We start from the raw sequence: 27,832 nt of genomic DNA, 5'->3' as shown, positions 1-27,832 counted from the left end.
ATCAGAGGCGGGGAATCAGAGGCAGGGCATCAAACACGGGGAATGAGAGACGGGGAATCATAGCTGGGGAATCAGAGGCGGGGAATCAGAGTTGGGGAATCAGAGGCGGTGAATCAGATATGGGGAAACAGAGGCGGGAAATCAGAGGCGGGGAAACAGAGGCGGGGAATGAGATATGGGGAATCAGAGGCGGGGAATCAGAGGCAGGGAATCATATGTGCGGAATCAGAGATGGGGAATCAGAGTCCGGGAATCAGAGATGGGGAATCAGAGGCGGGGAATGAGATATGGGGAATCAGAGGTGGGGAATCAGAGGCGGGGAAACAGAGGCGGGGAATCAGATATGGGGAATCAGAGGTGGGGAATCAGATGTTACGAATCAGAGGCAGTGAATCCGAGGCGGGGAATCAGAGGTGGGGAATCAGAGGCAGGGAATCAGATGTGCGGAATCAGAGATGGGGAATCAGAGGCAGGGAATCAGAGGCAGGGAATCAGAGGCAGGGAATCAGAGGCAGGGAATCAGAGGCCGGGAATCAGAGGCGGGGAATCAGATATGGGGAATCAGAGTTGGGGAATCAGAGGCAGGGTATCAGATGTGCGGAATCAGAGATGGGGAGTCAGAGGCAGAGAATCAGAATCAGAAGCGGGGAATAAGAGGCCGGGAATCAGAGGTGGGGAATCAGAGTCCGGGAATCAGAGATGGGGAATCAGAGGCGGGGAATGAGATATTGGGAATCAGAGGCGGGGAATCAGAGGCAGGGAAACAGAGGCGGGGAATCAGATATGGGGAATCAGAGGTTGGGAATCAGAGGCAGGGAATCAGAAGTGGGGAATCAGAGGCTGGGAATCAGATGCGGGGAATCAGAGGCGGGGAATCAGAGCTGGGGAATCAGAGGCTGGGAATCAGATGCGGGGAATCAGAGGCAGGGAATTAGATATGGGGAAACAGAGGAGGGGAATCAGAGGCGGGGAAACAGAGGCGTGGAATCAGATATGGGGAATCAGAGCTGGGGAATCAGAGGCGGGGAATCTGAGTTGGGTTATCAGAGGAGGGGAATCAGATATGGGGAAACATGCGGGGCATCAGAGGCGGGGAAACAGAGGCGGGGAATCAGATATGGGGAATCAGAGGTGGGGAATCAGAGGCAGGGAATCAGATGTGCGGAATCAGAGATGGGGTATCAGAGGCATGGAATCAGAATCAGAAGCGGAGAATCAGAGGCCGGGAATCAGAGGCCGGGAATCAGATGCCGGGAATAAAAGGCCGGGAATCAGAGGTGGGGAATCTGAGTCCGGGAATCAGAAATGGGGAATCAGAGGCGGGGAATGAGATATGGGGAATCAGAGGCGGGGAATCAGAGGCGGGGAAACAGAGGCGGGGAATCAGATATGGGGAATCAGAGGTGGCGAATCAAAGGTTGTGAATCAGAGATGGGGAATCAGAGGCGGGGAATCAGAGGCAGGGAAACAAACACGGGGAATCAGAGGCGGGGAATCAGAGCTGGGGAATCAGAGGCGGGGAATCAGAGTTGGGGAATCAGAGGCGTGGAATCAGATATGGGGAAACAGAGGCGGGGAATCAGAGGCGGGGAAACAGAGGCGGGGAATCAGATATGGGGAATCAGAGGTGGGGAATCAGAGGTTGGGAGTCAGAGGCAGGGAATCAGAGGCGGGGAATCAGAGGCGGGGAATCAGAGGCAGGGAATCAGATGTGCAGAATCAGAGAAGGGGAATCAGAGGCAGGGAATCAGAGGCGGGGAATCAGAGGCGGGGAATCAGAGGCCGGGAATCAGAGGCCGGGATTCAGTGGCCGGGAATTAGAGGCCGGGAATCAGAGGCTGGAAATCAGAGGCCGGGAATCAGAGGTGGGGAATAAGAGGCACGGAATCAGATGTGCGGTATCAGAGTTGGGGAATCACAGGCAGGGAATCAGAGGCGGGGAATCAGAGGCGCGGAATCAGAGGCAGGGAATCGGATGTGCGGAATCAGAGATGGGGAATCAGAGGTGGGGAATCAGAGTCCGGGAATCAGAGATGGGGAATTAGAGGCGGGGAATCAGAGGCGGGGAAACATAGGTGGGGAATCAGATATGGGGAATCAGAGGTGGGGAATCAGAGGCGCTGAATCAGAGATGGTGAATCAGAGGCGGGGAATCAGAGGCAGGAAATCAGACATGGGGAATGAGAGGCTGGGAATCAGACACGGGGAATCAGAGTTGGGGAATCAGAGCTGGGGAATCAGAGGTGGGGAATCAGAGTTGGGGAATCAGAGGCGGGGAATCAGATATGGGGAAACAGAGGCGGGGAATCAGAGGCAGGGAAACAGAGGCGGGGAATCAGATATGGGGAATCAGAGGAGGGGAATCAGAGGTTGGGAATCAGAGGCAGGGACTCAGAGGTTGGGATTCAGATGCAGGGAATCAGATGCGGGGAATAAGAGGTGGGGATTCAGAGGCGAGAAATCAGAGGCAGGGAATCAGAGTTGGGGAATCAGAGGCAGGGAATTAGATATGGGGAAACAGAGGCGGGGAATTAGAGGCGGGGAATCAGAGGCCGGGAATAAGAGGCCGGGAATCAGAGGTGGGTAATCAGAGTCCGGGAATCAGAGGCGGGGAATGAGATATGGGGAATTAGAGGCGGGGAATCAGAGGCGGGGAAACAGAGGCGGGGAATCAGATATGGGGAATCAGAGGTGGCGAATCAATGGCGGTGAATCAGAGATGGGGAATCAGAGGCGGGGAATCAGAGGCAGGGCATCAAACACGGGGAATGAGAGACGGGGAATCATAGCTGGCGAATCAGAGGTGGGGAATCAGAGTTGGGGAATCAGAGGCGGTGAATCAGATATGGGGAAACAGAGGCGGGAAATCAGAGGCGGGGAAACAGAGGCGGGGAATCAGATATGGGGAATCAGAGGTGGGGAATCAGATATGGGGAAACAGAGGCGGGGAATCAGAGGCGGGGAAACAGAGGCGGGGAATCAGATATGGGGAATCAGAGGTGGGGAATCAGTGGTTGGGAATCAGAGGCAGGGAATCAGATATGGGGAATCAGAGGTGGGGAATCAGTGGTTGGGAATCAGATGTGCGGAATCAGATATGGGGAATCAGAGTCCGGGAATCAGAGATGGGGAATCAGAGGCGGGGAATGAGATATGGGGAATCAGAGGCGGGGAATCAGAGGCAGGGAATCAGATGTGCGGAATCAGAGATGGGGAATCAGAGTCCGGGAATCAGAGATGGGGAATGAGAGGCGGGGAATGAGATATGGGGAATCAGAGGTGGGGAATCAGAGGCGGTGAAACAGATGCTGGGAATCAGATATGGGGAATCAGAGGTGGCGAATCAAAGGCGCTGAATCAGAGATGGGGAATCAGAGGCAGGGAATCAGAGGCAGGGAATCAAACACGGGGAATCATAGAGGCGGGGTATCAGAGTTGGGGAATCAGAGGCGGGGACTCAGATATTGGGGAAACAGAGGCGGGGAATCAGAGGCGGGGAAACAGAGGTGGGGAATCAGAGGTTGCGAATCAGAGGCAGGGAATCAGAGGCGGGGAATCAGAGGCGGGGAATGAGTGGCAGGGAATCAGATATGCGGAATCAGAGATGGGGAATCAGAGGCAGGGAATCAGAGGCGGGGAATCAGAGGCAGGGAATCAGAGGCCGGGAATCAGAGGCGGGGAATCAGATATGGGGAATCAGAAGTGGGGAATCAGAGGCAGGGAATCAGATGTGCGGAATCAGAGATGGGGAATCAGAGGCAGAGAATCAGAATCAGAAGCGGGGAATAAGAGGCCGGGAATCAGAGGTGGGGAATCAGAGTCCGGGAATCAGAGATGGGGAATCAGAGGCGGGGAATGAGATATTGGGAATGAGAGTCGGGGAATCAGAGGCAGGGAAACAGAGGCGGAGAATCAGATATGGGGAATCAGAGATGGCGAATCAAAGGCGTTGAATCAGAGATGGGGAATCAGAGGCAGGTAATCAGAGGCGGGGAATCAGAGGCGGGGAATCAGAGGCAGGGAATCAGATGTGCGGAATCAGAGATGGGGAATCAGAGTCCGGGAATCAGAGATGGGGAATCAGAGGCGGGGAATGAGATATGGGGAATCAGAGGCGGGGAATCAGAGGCGGGGAAGCAGTTGCGGGGATTCAGATATGGGGAATCAGAGGTGGCGAATCAAAGGCGCTGAATCAGAGATGGGGAATCAGAGGCGGGGAATCAGAGGCAGGGAATCAAACACGGGGAATCAGAGGCGGGGAATCAGAGTTGGGGAATGAGAGGCGGGGAATCAGATATGGGGAAACAGAGGCGGGGAATCAGAGGCGGGGAAACAGAGGCGGGGAATCAGATATGGGGAATCAGAGGTGGGGAATCAGAGGTTGCGAATCAGAGGAAGGGAATCAGAGGCGGGGAATCAGAGGCGGGGAATCAGAGGCAGGGAATCAGATGTGCGGAATCAGAGATGGGGAATCAGAGGTGGCGAATCAAAGGCGCTGAATCAGAGATGGGGAATCAGAGGCAGGGAATCAGAGGCAGGGAATCAAACACGGGGAATCATAGAGGCGGGGAATCAGAGTTGGGGAATCAGAGGCGGGGACTCAGATATTGGGGAAACAGAGGCGGGGAATCAGAGGCGGGGATACAGAGGCGGGAAATCAGATATGGGGATTCAGAGGTGGGGAATCAGAGGTTGCGAATCAGAGGCAGGGAATCAGAGGCGGGGAATCAGAGGCGGGGAATGAGTGGCAGGGAATCAGATATGCGGAATCAGAGAGGGGGAATCAGAGGCAGGGAATCAGAGGCGGGGAATCAGAGGCAGGGAATCAGAGGCCGGGAATCAGAGGCGGGGAATCAGATATGGGGAATCAGAGGTGGGGAATCAGAGGCAGGGAATCAGATGTGCGGAATCAGAGATGGGGAATCAGAGGCAGAGAATCAGAATCAGAAGTGGGGAATAAGAGGCCGGGAATCAGAGATGGGGAATCAGAGGCGGGGAATGAGATATTGGGAATCAGAGTCGGGGAATCAGAGGCAGGGAAACAGAGGCGGAGAATCAGATATGGGGAATCAGAGATGGCGAATCAAAGGCGTTGAATCAGAGATGGGGAATCAGAGGCAGGTAATCAGAGGCGGGGAATCAGAGGCGGGGAATCAGAGGCAGGGAATCAGATGTGCGGAATCAGAGATGGGGAATCAGAGTCCGGGAATCAGAGATGGGGAATCAGAGGCGGGGAATGAGATATGGGGAATCAGAGGCGGGGAATCAGAGGCGGGGAAGCAGTTGCGGGGAATCAGATATGGGGAATCAGAGGTGGCGAATCAAAGGCGCTGAATCAGAGATGGGGAATCAGAGGCGGGGAATCAGAGGCAGGGAATCAAACACGGGAAATCAGAGGCGGGGAATCAGAGTTGGGGAATGAGAGGCGGGGAATCAGATATGGGGAAACAGAGGCGGGGAATCAGAGGCGGGGAAACAGAGGCGGGGAATCAGATATGGGGTATCAGAGGTGGGGAATCAGAGGTTGCGAATCAGAGGAAGGGAATCAGAGGCGGGGAATCAGAGGCGGGGAATCAGAGGCAGGGAATCAGATGTGCGGAATCAGAGATGGTGAATCAGAGGCGGGGAATCAGAGGCGGGGAATCAGAGGCAGGGAATCAGAGGCCGGGAATCAGAGGCGGGGAATCAGATATGGGGAATCAGAGGTGGGGAATCAGAGGCAGGGAATCAGATGTGCGGAATCAGAGATGGGGAATCAGAGGCAGAGAATCAGAATCAGAAGCGGGGAATAAGAGGCCGGGAATCAGAGGTGGGGAATCAGAGTCCGGGAATCAGAGATGGGGAATCAGAGACGGGGAATGAGATATTGGGAATCAGAGGCGGGGAATCAGAGGCAGGGAAACAGAGGCGGGGAATCAGATATGGGGAATCAGAGGTTGGGAATCAGAGGCAGGGAATCAGAGGTGGGGAATCAGAGGCAGGGAATCAGATGCGGGGAATCAGAGGCGGGGAATCAGAGCTGGGGAATCAGAGGCGGGGAATCAGAGTTGGGGAATCAGAGGCCGGGAATTAGATATGGGGAAACAGAGGAGGGGAATCAGAGGCGGGGAAACAGAGGCGGGGAATCAGATATGGGGAATCAGAGGTGGGGAATAAGTTGCAGGGAAGCAGAGGCCGGGTATCAGAGCTGGGGAATAAGAGGCGGGGAATCTGAGTTGGGGTATCAGAGGCGGGGAATCAGATATGGGGAAACAGAGGCGGGGCATCAGAGGTGGGGAAACAGAGGCGGGGAATCAGATATGGGGAATCAGATGTGGGGAATCAGAGGCAGGGAATCAGATGTGCGGAATCAGAGATGGGGAATCAGAGGCATGGAATCAGAATCAGAAGCGGGGAATCAGAGGCCGGGAATCAGAGGCCGGGAATCAGATGCCGGGAATAAGAGGCCAGGAATCAGAGGTGGGGAATCAGAGTCCGGGAATCAGAGATGGGGAATCAGAGGCGGGGAATGAGATACGGGGAATCAGACGTGGGGAATCAGAGGCGGGGAATCAGATATGGGGAATCAGAGGTGGCGAATCAAAGGTTGTGAATAAGAGATGGTGAATCAGAGGCGGGGAATCAGAGGCAGGGAATCAAACACGGGGAATCAGAGGCGGGTAATCAGAGCTGGGGAATCAGAGGCGGGGAATCAGAGTTGGGGAATCAGAGGAGTGGAATCAGATATGGGGAAACAGAGGCGGGGAATCAGAGGCGGGGAAACAGAGGCGGGGAATCAGATATGGGGAATCAGAGGTGGGGAATCAGATATGGGGAAACAGAGGCGGGGAATCAGAGGCGGAAAACAGAGGTGGGGAATCAGTGGTTGGGAATCAGAGGCAGGGAATCAGATATGGGGAATCAGAGGTGGGGAATCAGTGGTTGGGAATCAGAGGCAGGTAATCAGAGGCGGGGAATCAGAGGCGGGGAATCAGAGGCAGGGAATCAGATGTGCGGAATCAGAGATGGGGAATCAGAGTCCGGGAATCAGAGATGGGGAATCAGAGGCGGGGAATGAGATATGGGGAATCAGAGGCGGGGAATCAGAGGCGGGGAAACAGATGCGGTGAATCAGATATGGGGAATCAGAGGTGGCAAATCAAAGGCGCTGAATCAGAGATGGGGAATCAGAGGCGGGGAATCAGAGGCAGGGAATCAAACACGGGGAATCAGAGGCGGGGAATCAGAGTTGGGGAATCAGAGGCGGGGAATCAGAGGCGGGGAAACAGAGGCGGGGAATCAGATATGGGGAATCAGAGGTGGGGAATCAGATGTTACGAATCAGAGGCAGTGAATCAGAGGCGGGGAATCAGAGGCGGGGAATCCGAGGCAGGGAATCAGATGTGCGGAATCAGAGATGGGGAATCAGAGGCAGGGAATCAGAGGCGGGGAATCAGAGGCAGGGAATCAGAGGCCGGGAATCAGAGGCGGGGAATCAGATATGGGGAATCAGAGGTGGGGAATCAGAGGCAGGGTATCAGATGTGCGGAATCATAGATGGGGAGTCAGAGGCAGAGAATCAGAATCAGAAGCGGGGAATAAGAGGCCGGGAATCAGAGGTGGGGAATCAGAGTCCGGGAATCAGAGATGGGGAATCAGAGGTGGGGAATGAGATATTGGGAATCAGAGGCGGGGAATCAGAGGCAGGGAAACAGAGGCGGGGAATCAGATATGGGGAATCAGAGGTTGGGAATCAGAGGCAGGGAATCAGAAGTGGGGAATCAGAGGCTGGGAATCAGATGCGGGGAATCAGAGGCGGGGAATCAGAGCTGGGGAATCAGAGGCGGGGAATCAGATTTGGGGAATCAGAGGCAGGGAATTAGATATGGGGAAACAGAGGAGGGGAATCAGAGGCGGGGAAACAGAGGCGTGGAATCAGATATGGGGAATCAGAGGTGGGGAATAAGTGGCAGGGAAGCAGAGGCGGGGTATCAGAGCTGGGGAATCAGAGGCGGGGAATCTGAGTTGGGTTATCAGAGGAGGGGAATCAGATATGGGGAAACAGGCGGGGCATCAGAGGCGGGGAAACAGAGGCAGGGAATCAGATATGGGGAATCAGAGGTGGGGAATCAGAGGCAGGGAATCAGATGTGCGGAATCAGAGATGGGGTATCAGAGGCATGGAATCAGAATCAGAAGCGGAGAATCAGAGGCCGGGAATCAGAGGCCGGGAATCAGATGCCGGGAATAAGAGGCCAGGAATCAGAGGTGGGGAATCTGAGTCCGGGAATCAGAAATGGGGAATCAGAGGCGGGGAATGAGATATGGGGAAACAGAGGCGGGGAATCAGATGCAGGGAAACAGAGGCGGGGAATCAGATATGGGGAATCAGAGGAGGGGAATCAGAGGTTGGGAATCAGAGGAAGGGACTCAGAGGTTGGGATTCAGAGGCAGGGAATCAGATGCGGGGAATAAGACGCGGGGATTCAGAGCTGGGTAATCATTGGCGGGGAATCAGAGTTGGGGAATCTGAGGCGGGGAATTAGATATGGGGAAACAGAGGCGGGGAATTAGAGGCGGGGAAACAGAGGCGGGGAATCAGATATGGGGAATCAGAGGTGGGGAATCAGAGGCAGGGAATCAGATGTGCGGAATCAGAGATGGGGAATCAGAGGCAGGGAATCAGAATCAGAAGCGGGGAATCAGAGGCCGGGAATAAGAGGCCGGGAATCAGAGGTGGGTAATCAGAGTCCGGGAATCAGAGGCGGGGAATGAGATATGGGGAATTAGAGGCGGGGAATCAGTGGCGGGAAAACAGAGGCGGGGAATCAGATATGGGGAATCAGAGGTGGCGAATCAAAGGCGGTGAATCAGAGATTGGGAATCAGAGGCGGGGAATCAGAGGCAGGGAATCAAACACGGGGAATGAGAGACGGGGAATCATAGCTGGGGAATCAGAGGCGTGGAATCAGAGTTGGGGAATCAGAGGCGGTGAATCAGATATGGGGAAACAGAGGCGGGAAATCAGAGGCGGGGAAAAAGAGGCGGGGAATCAGAGATGGGGAATCAGAGGCGGGGAATCAGATATGGGGAATCAGAGGCGGGGAATCAGAGCCGGGGAAACAGATGCTGGGAATCAGATATGGGGAATCAGAGGTGGCGAATCAAAGGCGCTGAATCAGAGATGGGGAATGAGAGGCGGGGAATCAGAGGCAGGGAATCAAACACGGGGAATCAGAGGCGGGGAATCAGAGTTGGGGAATCAGAGGCGGGGACTCAGATATTGGAGAAACAGAGGCGGGGAATCAGAGGCGGGGAAACAGTGGCGGGGAATCAGATATGTGGAATCAGAGGTTGGGAATCAGAGGTTGAGAATCAGAGGCAGGGAATCAGAGGCGGGGAATCAGAGGCGGGGAATGAGTGGCAGGGAATCAGATGTGCGGAATCAGAGATGGGGAATCAGAGTCCGGGAATCAGAGATGGGGAATCAGAGGCGGGGAATGAGATATGGGGAATCAGAGGCGGGGAATCAGAGGCGGGGAAGCAGTTGCGGGGAATCAGATATGGGGAATCAGAGGTGGCGAATCAAAGGCGCTGAATCAGAGATGGGGAATCAGAGGCGGGGAATCAGAGGCAGGGAATCAAACACGGGAAATCAGAGGCGGGGAATCAGAGTTGGGGAATGAGAGGCGGGGAATCAGATATGGGGAAACAGAGGCGGGGAATCAGAGGCGGGGAAACAGAGGCGGGGAATCAGATATGGGGTATCAGAGGTGGGGAATCAGAGGTTGCGAATCAGAGGAAGGGAATCAGAGGCGGGGAATCAGAGGCGGGGAATCAGAGGCAGGGAATCAGATGTGCGGAATCAGAGATGGTGAATCAGAGGCGGGGAATCAGAGGCGGGGAATCAGAGGCAGGGAATCAGAGGCCGGGAATCAGAGGCGGGGAATCAGATATGGGGAATCAGAGGTGGGGAATCAGAGGCAGGGAATCAGATGTGCGGAATCAGAGATGGGGAATCAGAGGCAGAGAATCAGAATCAGAAGCGGGGAATAAGAGGCCGGGAATCAGAGGTGGGGAATCAGAGTCCGGGAATCAGAGATGGGGAATCAGAGACGGGGAATGAGATATTGGGAATCAGAGGCGGGGAATCAGAGGCAGGGAAACAGAGGCGGGGAATCAGATATGGGGAATCAGAGGTTGGGAATCAGAGGCAGGGAATCAGAGGTGGGGAATCAGAGGCAGGGAATCAGATGCGGGGAATCAGAGGCGGGGAATCAGAGCTGGGGAATCAGAGGCGGGGAATCAGAGTTGGGGAATCAGAGGCCGGGAATTAGATATGGGGAAACAGAGGAGGGGAATCAGAGGCGGGGAAACAGAGGCGGGGAATCAGATATGGGGAATCAGAGGTGGGGAATAAGTTGCAGGGAAGCAGAGGCCGGGTATCAGAGCTGGGGAATAAGAGGCGGGGAATCTGAGTTGGGGTATCAGAGGCGGGGAATCAGATATGGGGAAACAGAGGCGGGGCATCAGAGGTGGGGAAACAGAGGCGGGGAATCAGATATGGGGAATCAGATGTGGGGAATCAGAGGCAGGGAATCAGATGTGCGGAATCAGAGATGGGGAATCAGAGGCATGGAATCAGAATCAGAAGCGGGGAATCAGAGGCCGGGAATCAGAGGCCGGGAATCAGATGCCGGGAATAAGAGGCCAGGAATCAGAGGTGGGGAATCAGAGTCCGGGAATCAGAGATGGGGAATCAGAGGCGGGGAATGAGATACGGGGAATCAGAGGTGGGGAATCAGAGGCGGGGAATCAGATATGGGGAATCAGAGGTGGCGAATCAAAGGTTGTGAATAAGAGATGGTGAATCAGAGGCGGGGAATCAGAGGCAGGGAATCAAACACGGGGAATCAGAGGCGGGTAATCAGAGCTGGGGAATCAGAGGCGGGGAATCAGAGTTGGGGAATCAGAGGAGTGGAATCAGATATGGGGAAACAGAGGCCGGGAATCAGAGGTGGGTAATCAGAGTCCGGGAATCAGAGGCGGGGAATGAGATATGGGGAATTAGAGGTGGGGAATCAGATATGGGGAAACAGAGGCGGGGAATCAGAGGCGGAAAACAGAGGTGGGGAATCAGTGGTTGGGAATCAGAGGCAGGGAATCAGATATGGGGAATCAGAGGTGGGGAATCAGTGGTTGGGAATCAGAGGCAGGTAATCAGAGGCGGGGAATCAGAGGCGGGGAATCAGAGGCAGGGAATCAGATGTGCGGAATCAGAGATGGGGAATCAGAGTCCGGGAATCAGAGATGGGGAATCAGAGGCGGGGAATGAGATATGGGGAATCAGAGGCGGGGAATCAGAGGCGGGGAATGAGATATGGGGAATTAGAGGTGGGGAATCAGATATGCGGAAACAGAGGCGGGGAATCAGAGGCGGAAAACAGAGGTGGGGAATCAGTGGTTGGGAATCAGAGGCAGGGAATCAGATATGGGGAATCAGAGGTGGGGAATCAGTGGTTGGGAATCAGAGGCAGGTAATCAGAGGCGGGGAATCAGAGGCGGGGAATCAGAGGCAGGGAATCAGATGTGCGGAATCAGAGATGGGGAATCAGAGTCCGGGAATCAGAGGCAGGAAATCAGACATGGGGAATGAGAGGCTGGGAATCAGACACGGGGAATCAGAGTTGGGGAATCAGAGCTGGGGAATCAGAGGTGGGGAATCAGAGTTGGGGAATCAGAGGCGGGGAATCAGATATGGGGAAACAGAGGCGGGGAATCAGAGGCAGGGAAACAGAGGCGGGGAATCAGATATGGGGAATCAGAGGAGGGGAATCAGAGGTTGGGAATCAGAGGCAGGGACTCAGAGGTTGGGATTCAGATGCAGGGAATCAGATGCGGGGAATAAGAGGTGGGGATTCAGAGGCGAGAAATCAGAGGCAGGGAATCAGAGTTGGGGAATCAGAGGCAGGGAATTAGATATGGGGAAACAGAGGCGGGGAATTAGAGGCGGGGAATCAGAGGCCGGGAATAAGAGGCCGGGAATCAGAGGTGGGTAATCAGAGTCCGGGAATCAGAGGCGGGGAATGAGATATGGGGAATTAGAGGTGGGGAATCAGATATGGGGAAACAGAGGCGGGGAATCAGAGGCGGAAAACAGAGGTGGGGAATCAGTGGTTGGGAATCAGAGGCAGGGAATCAGATATGGGGAATCAGAGGTGGGGAATCAGTGGTTGGAAATCAGAGGCAGGTAATCAGAGGCGGGGAATCAGAGGCGGGGAATCAGAGGCAGGGAATCAGATGTGAGGAATCAGAGATGGGGCATCAGAGTCCGGGAATCAGAGGCGGGGAATCAGAGGTGGGTAATCAGAGTCCGGGAATCAGAGGCGGGGAATGAGATATGGGGAATTAGAGGTGGGGAATCAGATATGGGGAAACAGAGGCGGGGAATCAGAGGCGGAAAACAGAGGTGGGGAATCAGTGGTTGGGAATCAGAGGCAGGGAATCAGATATGGGGAATCAGAGGTGGGGAATCAGTGGTTGGGAATCAGAGGCAGGTAATCAGAGGCGGGGAATCAGAGGCGGGGAATCAGAGGCAGGGAATCAGATGTGCGGAATCAGAGATGGGGAATCAGAGTCCGGGAATCAGAGATGGGGAATCAGAGGCGGGGAATGAGATATGGGGAATCAGAGGCGGGGAATCAGAGGCGGGGAAACAGATGCGGTGAATCAGATATGGGGAATCAGAGGTGGCGAATCAAAGGCGCTGAATCAGAGATGGGGAATCAGAGGCGGGGAATCAGAGGCAGGGAATCAAACACGGGGAATCAGAGGCGGGGAATCAGAGTTGGGGAATCAGAGGCGGGGAATCAGAGGCGGGGAAACAGAGGCGGGGAATCAGATATGGGGAATCAGAGGTGGGGAATCAGATGTTACGAATCAGAGGCAGTGAATCAGAGGCGGGGAATCAGAGGCGGGGAATCCGAGGCAGGGAATCAGATGTGCGGAATCAGAGATGGGGAATCAGAGGCAGGGAATCAGAGGCGGGGAATCAGAGGCAGGGAATCAGAGGCCGGGAATCAGAGGCGGGGAATCAGATATGGGGAATCAGAGGTGGGGAATCAGAGGCAGGGTATCAGATGTGCGGAATCATAGATGGGGAGTCAGAGGCAGAGAATCAGAATCAGAAGCGGGGAATAAGAGGCCGGGAATCAGAGGTGGGGAATCAGAGTCCGGGAATCAGAGATGGGGAATCAGAGGTGGGGAATCAGATATTGGGAATCAGAGGCGGGGAATCAGAGGCAGGGAAACAGAGGCGGGGAATCAGATATGGGGAATCAGAGGTTGGGAATCAGAGGCAGGGAATCAGAAGTGGGGAATCAGAGGCTGGGAATCAGATGCGGGGAATCAGAGGCGGGGAATCAGAGCTGGGGAATCAGAGGCGGGGAATCAGATTTGGGGAATCAGAGGCAGGGAATTAGATATGGGGAAACAGAGGAGGGGAATCAGAGGCGGGGAAACAGAGGCGTGGAATCAGATATGGGGAATCAGAGGTGGGGAATAAGTGGCAGGGAAGCAGAGGCGGGGTATCAGAGCTGGGGAATCAGAGGCGGGGAATCTGAGTTGGGTTATCAGAGGAGGGGAATCAGATATGGGGAAACAGGCGGGGCATCAGAGGCGGGGAAACAGAGGCGGGGAATCAGATATGGGGAATCAGAGGTGGGGAATCAGAGGCAGGGAATCAGATGTGCGGAATCAGAGATGGGGTATCAGAGGCATGGAATCAGAATCAGAAGCGGAGAATCAGAGGCCGGGAATCAGAGGCCGGGAATCAGATGCCGGGAATAAGAGGCCAGGAATCAGAGGTGGGGAATCTGAGTCCGGGAATCAGAAATGGGGAATCAGAGGCGGGGAATGAGATATGGGGAAACAGAGGCGGGGAATCAGATGCAGGGAAACAGAGGCGGGGAATCAGATATGGGGAATCAGAGGAGGGGAATCAGAGGTTGGGAATCAGAGGAAGGGACTCAGAGGTTGGGATTCAGAGGCAGGGAATCAGATGCGGGGAATAAGACGCGGGGATTCAGAGCTGGGTAATCATTGGCGGGGAATCAGAGTTGGGGAATCAGAGGCGGGGAATTAGATATGGGGAAACAGAGGCGGGGAATTAGAGGCGGGGAAACAGAGGCGGGGAATCAGATATGGGGAATCAGAGGTGGGGAATCAGAGGCAGGGAATCAGATGTGCGGAATCAGAGATGGGGAATCAGAGGCAGGGAATCAGAATCAGAAGCGGGGAATCAGAGGCCGGGAATAAGAGGCCGGGAATCAGAGGTGGGTAATCAGAGTCCGGGAATCAGAGGCGGGGAATGAGATATGGGGAATTAGAGGCGGGGAATCAGTGGCGGGAAAACAGAGGCGGGGAATCAGATATGGGGAATCAGAGGTGGCGAATCAAAGGCGGTGAATCAGAGATTGGGAATCAGAGGCGGGGAATCAGAGGCAGGGAATCAAACACGGGGAATGAGAGACGGGGAATCATAGCTGGGGAATCAGAGGCGGGGAATCAGAGTTGGGGAATCAGAGGCGGTGAATCAGATATGGGGAAACAGAGGCGGGAAATCAGAGGCGGGGAAAAAGAGGCGGGGAATCAGAGATGGGGAATCAGAGGCGGGGAATCAGATATGGGGAATCAGAGGCGGGGAATCAGAGCCGGGGAAACAGATGCTGGGAATCAGATATGGGGAATCAGAGGTGGCGAATCAAAGGCGCTGAATCAGAGATGGGGAATGAGAGGCGGGGAATCAGAGGCAGGGAATCAAACACGGGGAATCAGAGGCGGGGAATCAGAGTTGGGGAATCAGAGGCGGGGACTCAGATATTGGAGAAACAGAGGCGGGGAATCAGAGGCGGGGAAACAGTGGCGGGGAATCAGATATGTGGAATCAGAGGTTGGGAATCAGAGGTTGAGAATCAGAGGCAGGGAGTCAGAGGCGGGGAATCAGAGGCGGGGAATGAGTGGCAGGGAATCAGATGTGCGGAATCAGAGATGGGGAATCAGAGGCAGGGAATCAGAGGCAGGGAATCAGAGGCCGGGAATCAGAGGCGGGGAATCAGATATGGGGAATCAGAGGTGGGGAATCAGAGGCAGGGAATCAGATGTGCGGAATCAGAGATGGGGAATCAGAGGCAGAGAATCAGAATCAGAAGCGGGGAATAAGAGGCCGGGAATCAGAGGTGGGGAATCAGAGTCCGGGAATCAGAGATGGGGAATCAGAGGCGGGGAATGAGATATTGGGAATCAGAGGCGGGGAATCAGAGGCAGGGAAACAGAGGCGGGGAATCAGATATGGGGAATCAGAGGTTGGGTATCAGAGGCAGGGAATCAGAGGTGGGGAATCAGAGGCAGGGAATCAGATGCGGGGAATCAGAGGCGGGGAATCAGAGCTGGGGAATCAGAGGCGGGGAATCAGAGTTGGGGAAACAGAGGCCGGGAATTAGATATGGGGAAACAGAGGAGGGGAATCAGAGGCGGGGAAACAGAGGCGGGGAATCAGATATGGGGAATCAGAGGTGGGGAATCAGAGGTTGGGAGTCAGAGGCAGGGAATCAGAGGCGGGGAATCAGAGGCGGGGAATCAGAGGCAGGGAATCAGATGTGCAGAATCAGAGAAGGGGAATCAGAGGCAGGGAATCAGAGGCAGGGAATCAGAGGCGGGGAATCAGAGGCCGGGAATCAGAGGCCGGGATTCAGTGGCCGGGAATTAGAGGCCGGGAATCAGAGGCTGGAAATCAGAGGCCGGGAATCAGAGGTGGGGAATAAGAGGCACGGAATCAGATGTGCGGTATCAGAGTTGGGGAATCACAGGCAGGGAATCAGAGGCGGGGAATCAGAGGCACGGAATCAGAGGCAGGGAATCGGATGTGCGGAATTAGAGATGGGGAATCAGAGGTGGGGAATCAGAGTCCGGGAATCAGAGATGGGGAATTAGAGGCGGGGAATCAGAGGCGGGGAAACATAGGTGGGGAATCAGATATGGGGAATCAGAGGTGGGGAATCAGAGGCGCTGAATCAGAGATGGTGAATCAGAGGCGGGGAATCAGAGGCAGGAAATCAGACATGGGGAATGAGAGGCTGGGAATCAGACACGGGGAATCAGAGTTGGGGAATCAGAGCTGGGGAATCAGAGGTGGGGAATCAGAGTTGGGGAATCAGAGGCGGGGAATCAGATATGGGGAAACAGAGGCGGGGAATCAGAGGCAGGGAAACAGAGGCGGGGAATCAGATATGGGGAATCAGAGGAGGGGAATCAGAGGTTGGGAATCAGAGGCAGGGACTCAGAGGTTGGGATTCAGATGCAGGGAATCAGATGCGGGGAATAAGAGGTGGGGATTCAGAGGCGAGAAATCAGAGGCAGGGAATCAGAGTTGGGGAATCAGAGGCAGGGAATTAGATATGGGGAAACAGAGGCGGGGAATTAGAGGCGGGGAATCAGAGGCCGGGAATAAGAGGCCGGGAATCAGAGGTGGGTAATCAGAGTCCGGGAATCAGAGGCGGGGAATGAGATATGGGGAATTAGAGGTGGGGAATCAGATATGGGGAAACAGAGGCGGGGAATCAGAGGCGGAAAACAGAGGTGGGGAATCAGTGGTTGGGAATCAGAGGCAGGGAATCAGATATGGGGAATCAGAGGTGGGGAATCAGTGGTTGGGAATCAGAGGCAGGTAATCAGAGGCGGGGAATCAGAGGCGGGGAATCAGAGGCAGGGAATCAGATGTGCGGAATCAGAGATGGGGCATCAGAGTCCGGGAATCAGAGATGGGGAATCAGAGGCGGGGAATGAGATATGGGGAATCAGAGGCGGGGAATCAGAGGCGGGGAAACAGATGCGGTGAATCAGATATGGGGAATCAGAGGTGGCGAATCAAAGGTGCTGAATCAGAGATGGGGAATCAGAGGCGGGGAATCAGAGGCAGGGAATCAAACACGGGGAATCAGAGGCGGGGAATCAGAGTTGGGGAATCAGAGGCGGGGAATCAGAGGCGGGGAAACAGAGGCGGGGAATCAGATATGGGGAATCAGAGGTGGGGAATCAGATGTTACGAATCAGAGGCAGTGAATCAGAGGCGGGGAATCAGAGGCGGGGAATCCGAGGCAGGGAATCAGATGTGCGGAATCAGAGATGGGGAATCAGAGGCAGGGAATCAGAGGCGGGGAATCAGAGGCAGGGAATCAGAGGCCGGGAATCAGAGGCGGGGAATCAGATATGGGGAATCAGAGGTGGGGAATCAGAGGCAGGGTATCAGATGTGCGGAATCATAGATGGGGAGTCAGAGGCAGAGAATCAGAATCAGAAGCGGGGAATAAGAGGCCGGGAATCAGAGGTGGGGAATCAGAGTCCGGGAATCAGAGATGGGGAATCAGAGGTGGGGAATGAGATATTGGGAATCAGAGGCGGGGAATCAGAGGCAGGGAAACAGAGGCGGGGAATCAGATATGGGGAATCAGAGGTTGGGAATCAGAGGCAGGGAATCAGAAGTGGGGAATCAGAGGCTGGGAATCAGATGCGGGGAATCAGAGGCGGGGAATCAGAGCTGGGGAATCAGAGGCGGGGAATCAGATTTGGGGAATCAGAGGCAGGGAATTAGATATGGGGAAACAGAGGAGGGGAATCAGAGGCGGGGAAACAGAGGCGTGGAATCAGATATGGGGAATCAGAGGTGGGGAATAAGTGGCAGGGAAGCAGAGGCGGGGTATCAGAGCTGGGGAATCAGAGGCGGGGAATCTGAGTTGGGTTATCAGAGGAGGGGAATCAGATATGGGGAAACAGGCGGGGCATCAGAGGCGGGGAAACAGAGGCGGGGAATCAGATATGGGGAATCAGAGGTGGGGAATCAGAGGCAGGGAATCAGATGTGCGGAATCAGAGATGGGGTATCAGAGGCATGGAATCAGAATCAGAAGCGGAGAATCAGAGGCCGGGAATCAGAGGCCGGGAATCAGATGCCGGGAATAAGAGGCCAGGAATCAGAGGTGGGGAATCTGAGTCCGGGAATCAGAAATGGGGAATCAGAGGCGGGGAATGAGATATGGGGAAACAGAGGCGGGGAATCAGATGCAGGGAAACAGAGGCGGGGAATCAGATATGGGGAATCAGAGGAGGGGAATCAGAGGTTGGGAATCAGAGGAAGGGACTCAGAGGTTGGGATTCAGAGGCAGGGAATCAGATGCGGGGAATAAGATGCGGGGATTCAGAGCTGGGTAATCATTGGCGGGGAATCAGAGTTGGGGAATCAGAGGCGGGGAATTAGATATGGGGAAACAGAGGCGGGGAATTAGAGGCGGGGAAACAGAGGCGGGGAATCAGATATGGGGAATCAGAGGTGGGGAATCAGAGGCAGGGAATCAGATGTGCGGAATCAGAGATGGGGAATCAGAAGCAGGGAATCAGAATCAGAAGCGGGGAATCAGAGGCCGGGAATAAGAGGCCGGGAATCAGAGGTGGGTAATCAGAGTCCGGGAATCAGAGGCGGGGAATGAGATATGGGGAATTAGAGGCGGGGAATCAGTGGCGGGAAAACAGAGGCGGGGAATCAGATATGGGGAATCAGAGGTGGCGAATCAAAGGCGGTGAATCAGAGATTGGGAATCAGAGGCGGGGAATCAGAGGCAGGGAATCAAACACGGGGAATGAGAGACGGGGAATCATAGCTGGGGAATCAGAGGCGGGGAATCAGAGTTGGGGAATCAGAGGCGGTGAATCAGACATGGGGAAACAGAGGCGGGAAATCAGAGGCGGGGAAAAAGAGGCGGGGAATCAGAGATGGGGAATCAGAGGCGGGGAATCAGATATGGGGAATCAGAGGCGGGGAATCAGAGCCGGGGAAACAGATGCTGGGAATCAGATATGGGGAATCAGAGGTGGCGAATCAAAGGCGCTGAATCAGAGATGGGGAATGAGAGGCGGGGAATCAGAGGCAGGGAATCAAACACGGGGAATCAGAGGCGGGGAATCAGAGTTGGGGAATCAGAGGCGGGGACTCAGATATTGGAGAAACAGAGGCGGGGAATCAGAGGCGGGGAAACAGTGGCGGGGAATCAGATATGTGGAATCAGAGGTTGGGAATCAGAGGTTGAGAATCAGAGGCAGGGAATCAGAGGCGGGGAATCAGAGGCGGGGAATGAGTGGCAGGGAATCAGATGTGCGGAATCAGAGATGGGGAATCAGAGGCAGGGAATCAGAGGCAGGGAATCAGAGGCCGGGAATCAGAGGCGGGGAATCAGATATGGGGAATCAGAGGTGGGGAATCAGAGGCAGGGAATCAGATGTGCGGAATCAGAGATGGGGAATCAGAGGCAGAGAATCAGAATCAGAAGCGGGGAATAAGAGGCCGGGAATCAGAGGTGGGGAATCAGAGTCCGGGAATCAGAGATGGGGAATCAGAGGCGGGGAATGAGATATTGGGAATCAGAGGCGGGGAATCAGAGGCAGGGAAACAGAGGCGGGGAATCAGATATGGGGAATCAGAGGTTGGGTATCAGAGGCAGGGAATCAGAGGTGGGGAATCAGAGGCAGGGAATCAGATGCGGGGAATCAGAGGCGGGGAATCAGAGCTGGGGAATCAGAGGCGGGGAATCAGAGTTGGGGAAACAGAGGCCGGGAATTAGATATGGGGAAACAGAGGAGGGGAATCAGAGGCGGGGAAACAGAGGCGGGGAATCAGATATGGGGAATCAGAGGTGGGGAATAAGTTGCAGGGAAGCAGAGGCCGGGTATCAGAGCTGGGGAATAAGAGGCGGGGAATCTGAGTTGGGGTATCAGAGGCGGGGAATCAGATATGGGGAAACAGAGGCGGGGCATCAGAGGTGGGGAAACAGAGGCGGGGAATCAGATATGGGGAATCAGATGTGGGGAATCAGAGGCAGGGAATCAGATGTGCGGAATCAGAGATGGGGAATCAGAGGCATGGAATCAGAATCAGAAGCGGGGAATCAGAGGCCGGGAATCAGAGGCCGGGAATCAGATGCCGGGAATAAGAGGCCAGGAATCAGAGGTGGGGAATCAGAGTCCGGGAATGAGAGATGGGGAATCAGAGGCGGGGAATGAGATATGGGGAATCAGAGGTTGGGAATCAGAGGCGGGGAAACAGAGGCGGGGAATCAGATATGGGGAATCAGAGGTGGCGAATCAAAGGTTGTGAATCAGAGATGGTGAATCAGAGGCGGGGAATCAGAGGCAGGGAATCAAACACGGGGAATCAGAGGCGGGGAATCAGAACTGGGGAATCAGAGGCGGGGAATCAGAGTTGGGGAATCAGAGGCGTGGAATCAGATATGGGGAAACAGAGGCGGGGAATCAGAGGCGGGGAAACAGAGGCGGGGAATCAGATATGGGGAATCAGAGGTGGGGAATCAGATATGGGGAAACAGAGGCGGGGAATCAGAGGCGGAAAACAGAGGTGGGGAATCAGTGGTTGGGAATCAGAGGCAGGGAATCAGATATGGGGAATCAGAGGTGGGGAATCAGTGGTTGGGAATCAGAGGCGGGGAATGAGATATGGGGAATCAGAGGCGGGGAATCAGAGGCAGGGAATCAGATGTGCGGAATCAGAGATGGGGAATCAGAGTCCGGGAATCAGAGATGGGGAATCAGAGGCGGGGAATGAGATATGGGGAATCAGAGGTGGGGAATCAGAGGCGGGGAAACAGAGGCGGGGAATCAGATATGGGGAATCAGAGGTGGGGAATCAGATGTTACGAATCAGAGGCAGTGAATCAGAGGCGGGGAATCAGAGGCGGGGAATCAGAGGCAGGGAATCAGATGTGCGGAATCAGAGATGGGGAATCAGAGGCAAGGAATCAGAGGCAGGGAATCAGAGGCAGGGAATCAGAGGCAGGGAATCAGAGGCCGGGAATCAGAGGCGGGGAATCAGATATGGGGAATCAGAGTTGGGGAATCAGAGGCAGGGTATCAGATGTGCGGAATCAGAGATGGGGAGTCAGAGGCAGAGAATCAGAATCAGAAGCGGGGAATAAGAGGCCGGGAATCAGAGGTGGGGAATCAGAGTCCGGGAATCAGAGCTGGGGAATCAGAGGCGGGGAATGAGATATTGGGAATCAGAGGCGGGGAATCAGAGGCAGGGAAACAGAGGCGGGGAATCAGATATGGGGAATCAGAGGTTGGGAATCAGAGGCAGGGAATCAGAAGTGGGGAATCAGAGGCTGGGAATCAGATGCGGGGAATCAGAGGCGGGGAATCAGAGCTGGGGAATCAGAGGCGGGGAATCAGATTTGGGGAATCAGAGGCAGGGAATTAGATATGGGGAAACAGAGGAGGGGAATCAGAGGCGGGGAAACAGAGGCGTGGAATCAGATATGGGGAATCAGAGCTGGGGAATCAGAGGCGGGGAATCTGAGTTGGGTTATCAGAGGAGGGGAATCAGATATGGGGAAACATGCGGGGCATCAGAGGCGGGGAAACAGAGGCGGGGAATCAGATATGGGGAATCAGAGGTGGGGAATCAGAGGCAGGGAATCAGATGTGCGGAATAAGAGATGGGGTATCAGAGGCATGGAATCAGAATCAGAAGCGGAGAATCAGAGGCCGGGAATCAGAGGCCGGGAATCAGATGCCGGGAATAAAAGGCCGGGAATCAGAGGTGGGGAATCTGAGTCCGGGAATCAGAAATGGGGAATCAGAGGCGGGGAATGAGATATGGGGAATCAGAGGCGGGGAATCAGAGGCGGGGAAACAGAGGCGGGGAATCAGATATCGGGAATCAGAGGTGGCGAATCAAAGGTTGTGAATCAGAGATGGGGAATCAGAGGCGGGGAATCAGAGGCAGGGAAACAAACACGGGGAATCAGAGGCGGGGAATCAGAGCTGGGGAATCAGAGGCGGGGAATCAGAGTTGGGGAATCAGAGGCGTGGAATCAGATATGGGGAAACAGAGGCGGGGAATCAGAGGCGGGGAAACAGAGGCGGGGAATCAGATATGGGGAATCAGAGGTGGGGAATCAGAGGTTGGGAGTCAGAGGCAGGGAATCAGAGGCGGGGAATCAGAGGCGGGGAATCAGAGGCAGGGAATCAGATGTGCAGAATCAGAGAAGGGGAATCAGAGGCAGGGAATCAGAGGCAGGGAATCAGAGGCGGGGAATCAGAGGCCGGGAATCAGAGGCCGGGATTCAGTGGCCGGGAATTAGAGGCCGGGAATCAGAGGCTGGAAATCAGAGGCCGGGAATCAGAGGTGGGGAATAAGAGGCACGGAATCAGATGTGCGGTATCAGAGTTGGGGAATCACAGGCAGGGAATCAGAGGCGGGGAATCAGAGGCGCGGAATCAGAGGCAGGGAATCGGATGTGCCGAATTAGAGATGGGGAATCAGAGGTGGGGAATCAGAGTCCGGGAATCAGAGATGGGGAATTAGAGGCGGGGAATCAGAGGCGGGGAAACATAGGTGGGGAATCAGATATGGGGAATCAGAGGTGGGGAATCAGAGGCGCTGAATCAGAGATGGTGAATCAGAGGCGGGGAATCAGAGGCAGGAAATCAGACATGGGGAATGAGAGGCTGGGAATCAGACACGGGGAATCAGAGTTGGGGAATCAGAGCTGGGGAATCAGAGGTGGGGAATCAGAGTTGGGGAATCAGAGGCGGGGAATCAGATATGGGGAAACAGAGGCGGGGAATCAGAGGCAGGGAAACTGAGGCGGGGAATCAGATATGGGGAATCAGAGGAGGGGAATCAGAGGTTGGGAATCAGAGGCAGGGACTCAGAGGTTGGGATTCAGATGCAGGGAATCAGATGCGGGGAATAAGAGGTGGGGATTCAGAGGCGAGAAATCAGAGGCAGGGAATCAGAGTTGGGGAATCAGAGGCAGGGAATTAGATATGGGGAAACAGAGGCGGGGAATTAGAGGCGGGGAATCAGAGGCCGGGAATAAGAGGCCGGGAATCAGAGGTGGGTAATCAGAGTCCGGGAATCAGAGGCGGGGAATGAGATATGGGGAATTAGAGGCGGGGAATCAGAGGCAGGGAATCAGATGTGCGGAATCAGAGATGGGGAATCAGAGGCAGGGAATCAGAGGCAGGGAATCAGAGGCAGGGAATCAGAGGCAGGGAATCAGAGGCCGGGAATCAGAGGCGGGGAATCAGAGGCGGGGAATCAGAGGCAGGGAATCAGATGTGCGGAATCAGAGATGGGGAATCAGAGGCAGGGAATCAGAGGCAGGGAATCAGAGGCAGGGAATCAGAGGCAGGGAATCAGAGGCCGGGAATCAGAGGCGGGGAATCAGATATGGGGAATCAGAGTTGGGGAATCAGAGGCAGGGTATCAGATGTGCGGAATCAGAGATGGGGAGTCAGAGGCAGAGAATCAGAATCAGAAGCGGGGAATAAGAGGCCGGGAATCAGAGGTGGGGAATCAGAGTCCGGGAATCAGAGATGGGGAATCAGAGGCGGGGAATGAGATATTGGGAATCAGAGGCGGGGAATCAGAGGCAGGGAAACAGAGGCGGGGAATCAGATATGGGGAATCAGAGGTTGGGAATCAGAGGCAGGGAATCAGAAGTGGGGAATCAGAGGCTGGGAATCAGATGCGGGGAATCAGAGGCGGGGAATCAGAGCTGGGGAATCAGAGGCGGGGAATCAGATTTGGGGAATCAGAGGCAGGGAATTAGATATGGGGAAACAGAGGAGGGGAATCAGAGGCGGGGAAACAGAGGCGTGGAATCAGATATGGGGAATCAGAGCTGGGGAATCAGAGGCGGGGAATCTGAGTTGGGTTATCAGAGGAGGGGAATCAGATATGGGGAAACATGCGGGGCATCAGAGGCGGGGAAACAGAGGCGGGGAATCAGATATGGGGAATCAGAGGTGGGGAATCAGAGGCAGGGAATCAGATGTGCGGAATCAGAGATGGGGTATCAGAGGCATGGAATCAGAATCAGAAGCGGAGAATCAGAGGCCGGGAATCAGAGGCCGGGAATCAGATGCCGGGAATAAAAGGCCGGGAATCAGAGGTGGGGAATCTGAGTCCGGGAATCAGAAATGGGGAATCAGAGGCGGGGAATGAGATATAGGGAATCAGAGGCGGGGAATCAGAGGCGGGGAAACAGAGGCGGGGAATCAGATATGGGGAATCAGAGGTGGCGAATCAAAGGTTGTGAATCAGAGATGGGGAATCAGAGGCGGGGAATCAGAGGCAGGGAAACAAACACGGGGAATCAGAGGCGGGGAATCAGAGCTGGGGAATCAGAGGCGGGGAATCAGAGTTGGGGAATCAGAGGCGTGGAATCAGATATGGGGAAACAGAGGCGGGGAATCAGAGGCGGGGAAACAGAGGCGGGGAATCAGATATGGGGAATCAGAGGTGGGGAATCAGAGGTTGGGAGTCAGAGGCAGGGAATCAGAGGCGGGGAATCAGAGGCGGGGAATCAGAGGCAGGGAATCAGATGTGCAGAATCAGAGAAGGGGAATCAGAGGCAGGGAATCAGAGGCGGGGAATCAGAGGCGGGGAATCAGAGGCCGGGAATCAGAGGCCGGGATTCAGTGGCCGGGAATTAGAGGCCGGGAATCAGAGGCTGGAAATCAGAGGCCGGGAATCAGAGGTGGGGAATAAGAGGCACGGAATCAGATGTGCGGTATCAGAGTTGGGGAATCACAGGCAGGGAATCAGAGGTGGGGAATCAGAGGCGCGGAATCAGAGGCAGGGAATCGGATGTGCGGAATCAGAGATGGGGAATCAGAGGTGGGGAATCAGAGTCCGGGAATCAGAGATGGGGAATTAGAGGCGGGGAATCAGAGGCGGGGAAACATAGGTGGGGAATCAGATATGGGGAATCAGAGGTGGGGAATCAGAGGCGCTGAATCAGAGATGGTGAATCAGAGGCGGGGAATCAGAGGCAGGAAATCAGACATGGGGAATGAGAGGCTGGGAATCAGACACGGGGAATCAGAGTTGGGGAATCAGAGCTGGGGAATCAGAGGTGGGGAATCAGAGTTGGGGAATCAGAGGCGGGGAATCAGATATGGGGAAACAGAGGCGGGGAATCAGAGGCAGGGAAACAGAGGCGGGGAATCAGATATGGGGAATCAGAGGAGGGGAATCAGAGGTTGGGAATCAGAGGCAGGGACTCAGAGGTTGGGATTCAGATGCAGGGAATCAGATGCGGGGAATAAGAGGTGGGGATTCAGAGGCGAGAAATCAGAGGCAGGGAATCAGAGTTGGGGAATCAGAGGCAGGGAATTAGATATGGGGAAACAGAGGCGGGGAATTAGAGGCGGGGAATCAGAGGCCGGGAATAAGAGGCCGGGAATCAGAGGTGGGTAATCAGAGTCCGGGAATCAGAGGCGGGGAATGAGATATGGGGAATTAGAGGCGGGGAATCAGAGGCGGGGAAACAGAGGCGGGGAATCAGATATGGGGAATCAGAGGTGGCGAATCAATGGCGGTGAATCAGAGATGGGGAATCAGAGGCGGGGAATCAGAGGCAGGGCATCAAACACGGGGAATGAGAGACGGGGAATCATAGCTGGCGAATCAGAGGCGGGGAATCAGAGTTGGGGAATCAGAGGCGGTGAATCAGATATGGGGAAACAGAGGCGGGAAATCAGAGGCGGGGAAACAGAGGCGGGGAATCAGATATGGGGAATCAGAGGTGGGGAATCAGATATGGGGAAACAGAGGCGGGGAATCAGAGGCGGGGAAACAGAGGCGGGGAATCAGATATGGGGAATCAGAGGTGGGGAATCAGTGGTTGGGAATCAGAGGCAGGGAATCAGATATGGGGAATCAGAGGTGGGGAATCAGTGGTTGGGAATCAGATGTGCGGAATCAGATATGGGGAATCAGAGTCCGGGAATCAGAGATGGGGAATCAGAGGCGGGGAATGAGATATGGGGAATCAGAGGCGGGGAATCAGAGGCAGGGAATCAGATGTGCGGAATCAGAGATGGGGTATCAGAGTCCGGGAATCAGAGATGGGGAATCAGAGGCGGGGAATGAGATATGGGGAATCAGAGGTGGGGAATCAGAGGCGGTGAAACAGATGCTGGGAATCAGATATGGGGAATCAGAGGTGGCGAATCAAAGGCGCTGAATCAGAGATGGGGAATCAGAGGCAGGGAATCAGAGGCAGGGAATCAAACACGGGGAATCATAGAGGCGGGGTATCAGAGTTGGGGAATCAGAGGCGGGGACTCAGATATTGGGGAAACAGAGGCGGGGAATCAGAGGCGGGGAAACAGAGGTGGGGAATCAGAGGTTGCGAATCAGAGGCAGGGAATCAGAGGCGGGGAATCAGAGGCGGGGAATGAGTGGCAGGGAATCAGATATGCGGAATCAGAGATGGGGAATCAGAGGCAGGGAATCAGAGGCGGGGAATCAGAGGCAGGGAATCAGAGGCCGGGAATCAGAGGCGGGGAATCAGATATGGGGAATCAGAAGTGGGGAATCTGAGGCAGGGAATCAGATGTGCGGAATCAGAGATGGGGAATCAGAGGCAGAGAATCAGAATCAGAAGCGGGGAATAAGAGGCCGGGAATCAGAGGTGGGGAATCAGAGTCCGGGAATCAGAGATGGGGAATCAGAGGCGGGGAATGAGATATTGGGAATCAGAGTCGGGGAATCAGAGGCAGGGAAACAGAGGCGGAGAATCAGATATGGGGAATCAGAGATGGCGAATCAAAGGCGTTGTATCAGAGATGGGGAATCAGAGGCAGGTAATCAGAGGCGGGGAATCAGAGGCGGGGAATCAGAGGCAGGGAATCAGATGTGCGGAATCAGAGATGGGGAATCAGAGTCCGGGAATCAGAGATGGGGAATCAGAGGCGGGGAATGAGATATGGGGAATCAGAGGCGGGGAATCAGAGGCGGGGAAGCAGTTGCGGGGAATCAGATATGGGGAATCAGAGGTGGCGAATCAAAGGCGCTGAATCAGAGATGGGGAATCAGAGGCGGGGAATCAGAGGCAGGGAATCAAACACGGGGAATCAGAGGCGGGGAATCAGAGTTGGGGAATGAGAGGCGGGGAATCAGATATGGGGAAACAGAGGCGGGGAATCAGAGGCGGGGAAACAGAGGCGGGGAATCAGATATGGGGAATCAGAGGTGGGGAATCAGAGGTTGCGAATCAGAGGAAGGGAATCAGAGGCGGGGAATCAGAGGCGGGGAATCAGAGGCAGGGAATCAGATGTGCGGAATCAGAGATGGTGAATCAGAGGCGGGGAATCAGAGGCGGGGAATCAGAGGCAGGGAATCAGAGGCCGGGAATCAGAGGCGGGGAATCAGATATGGGGAATCAGAGGTGGGGAATCAGAGGCAGGGAATCAGATGTGCGGAATCAGAGATGGGGAATCAGAGGCAGAGAATCAGAATCAGAAGCGGGGAATAAGAGGCCGGGAATCAGAGGCGGGGAATCAGATATGGGGAATCAGAGGTGGGGAATCAGAGGCAGGGAATCAGAGGCAGGGAATCAGAGGCGGGGAATCAGATATGGGGAATCAGAGGTGGGGAATCAGAGGCAGGGAATCAGATATGGGGAATCAGAGGTGGGGAATCAGAGGCGCTGAATCAGAGATGGTGAATCAGAGGCGGGGAATCAGAGGCAGGAAATCAGACATGGGGAATGAGAGGCTGGGAATCAGACACGGGGAATCAGAGTTGGGGAATCAGAGCTGGGGAATCAGAGGTGGGGAATCAGAGTTGGGGAATCAGAGGCGGGGAATCAGATATGGGGAAACAGAGGCGGGGAATCAGAGGCAGGGAAACTGAGGCGGGGAATCAGATATGGGGAATCAGAGGAGGGGAATCAGAGGTTGGGAATCAGAGGCAGGGACTCAGAGGTTGGGATTCAG

This window comes from Narcine bancroftii, chromosome 1 (assembly GCF_036971445.1).
Source record: "Narcine bancroftii isolate sNarBan1 chromosome 1, sNarBan1.hap1, whole genome shotgun sequence".
Taxonomy (NCBI): Eukaryota; Metazoa; Chordata; class Chondrichthyes; order Torpediniformes; family Narcinidae; genus Narcine; species Narcine bancroftii.
Note: the sequence above shows the minus strand (reverse complement) of the source record.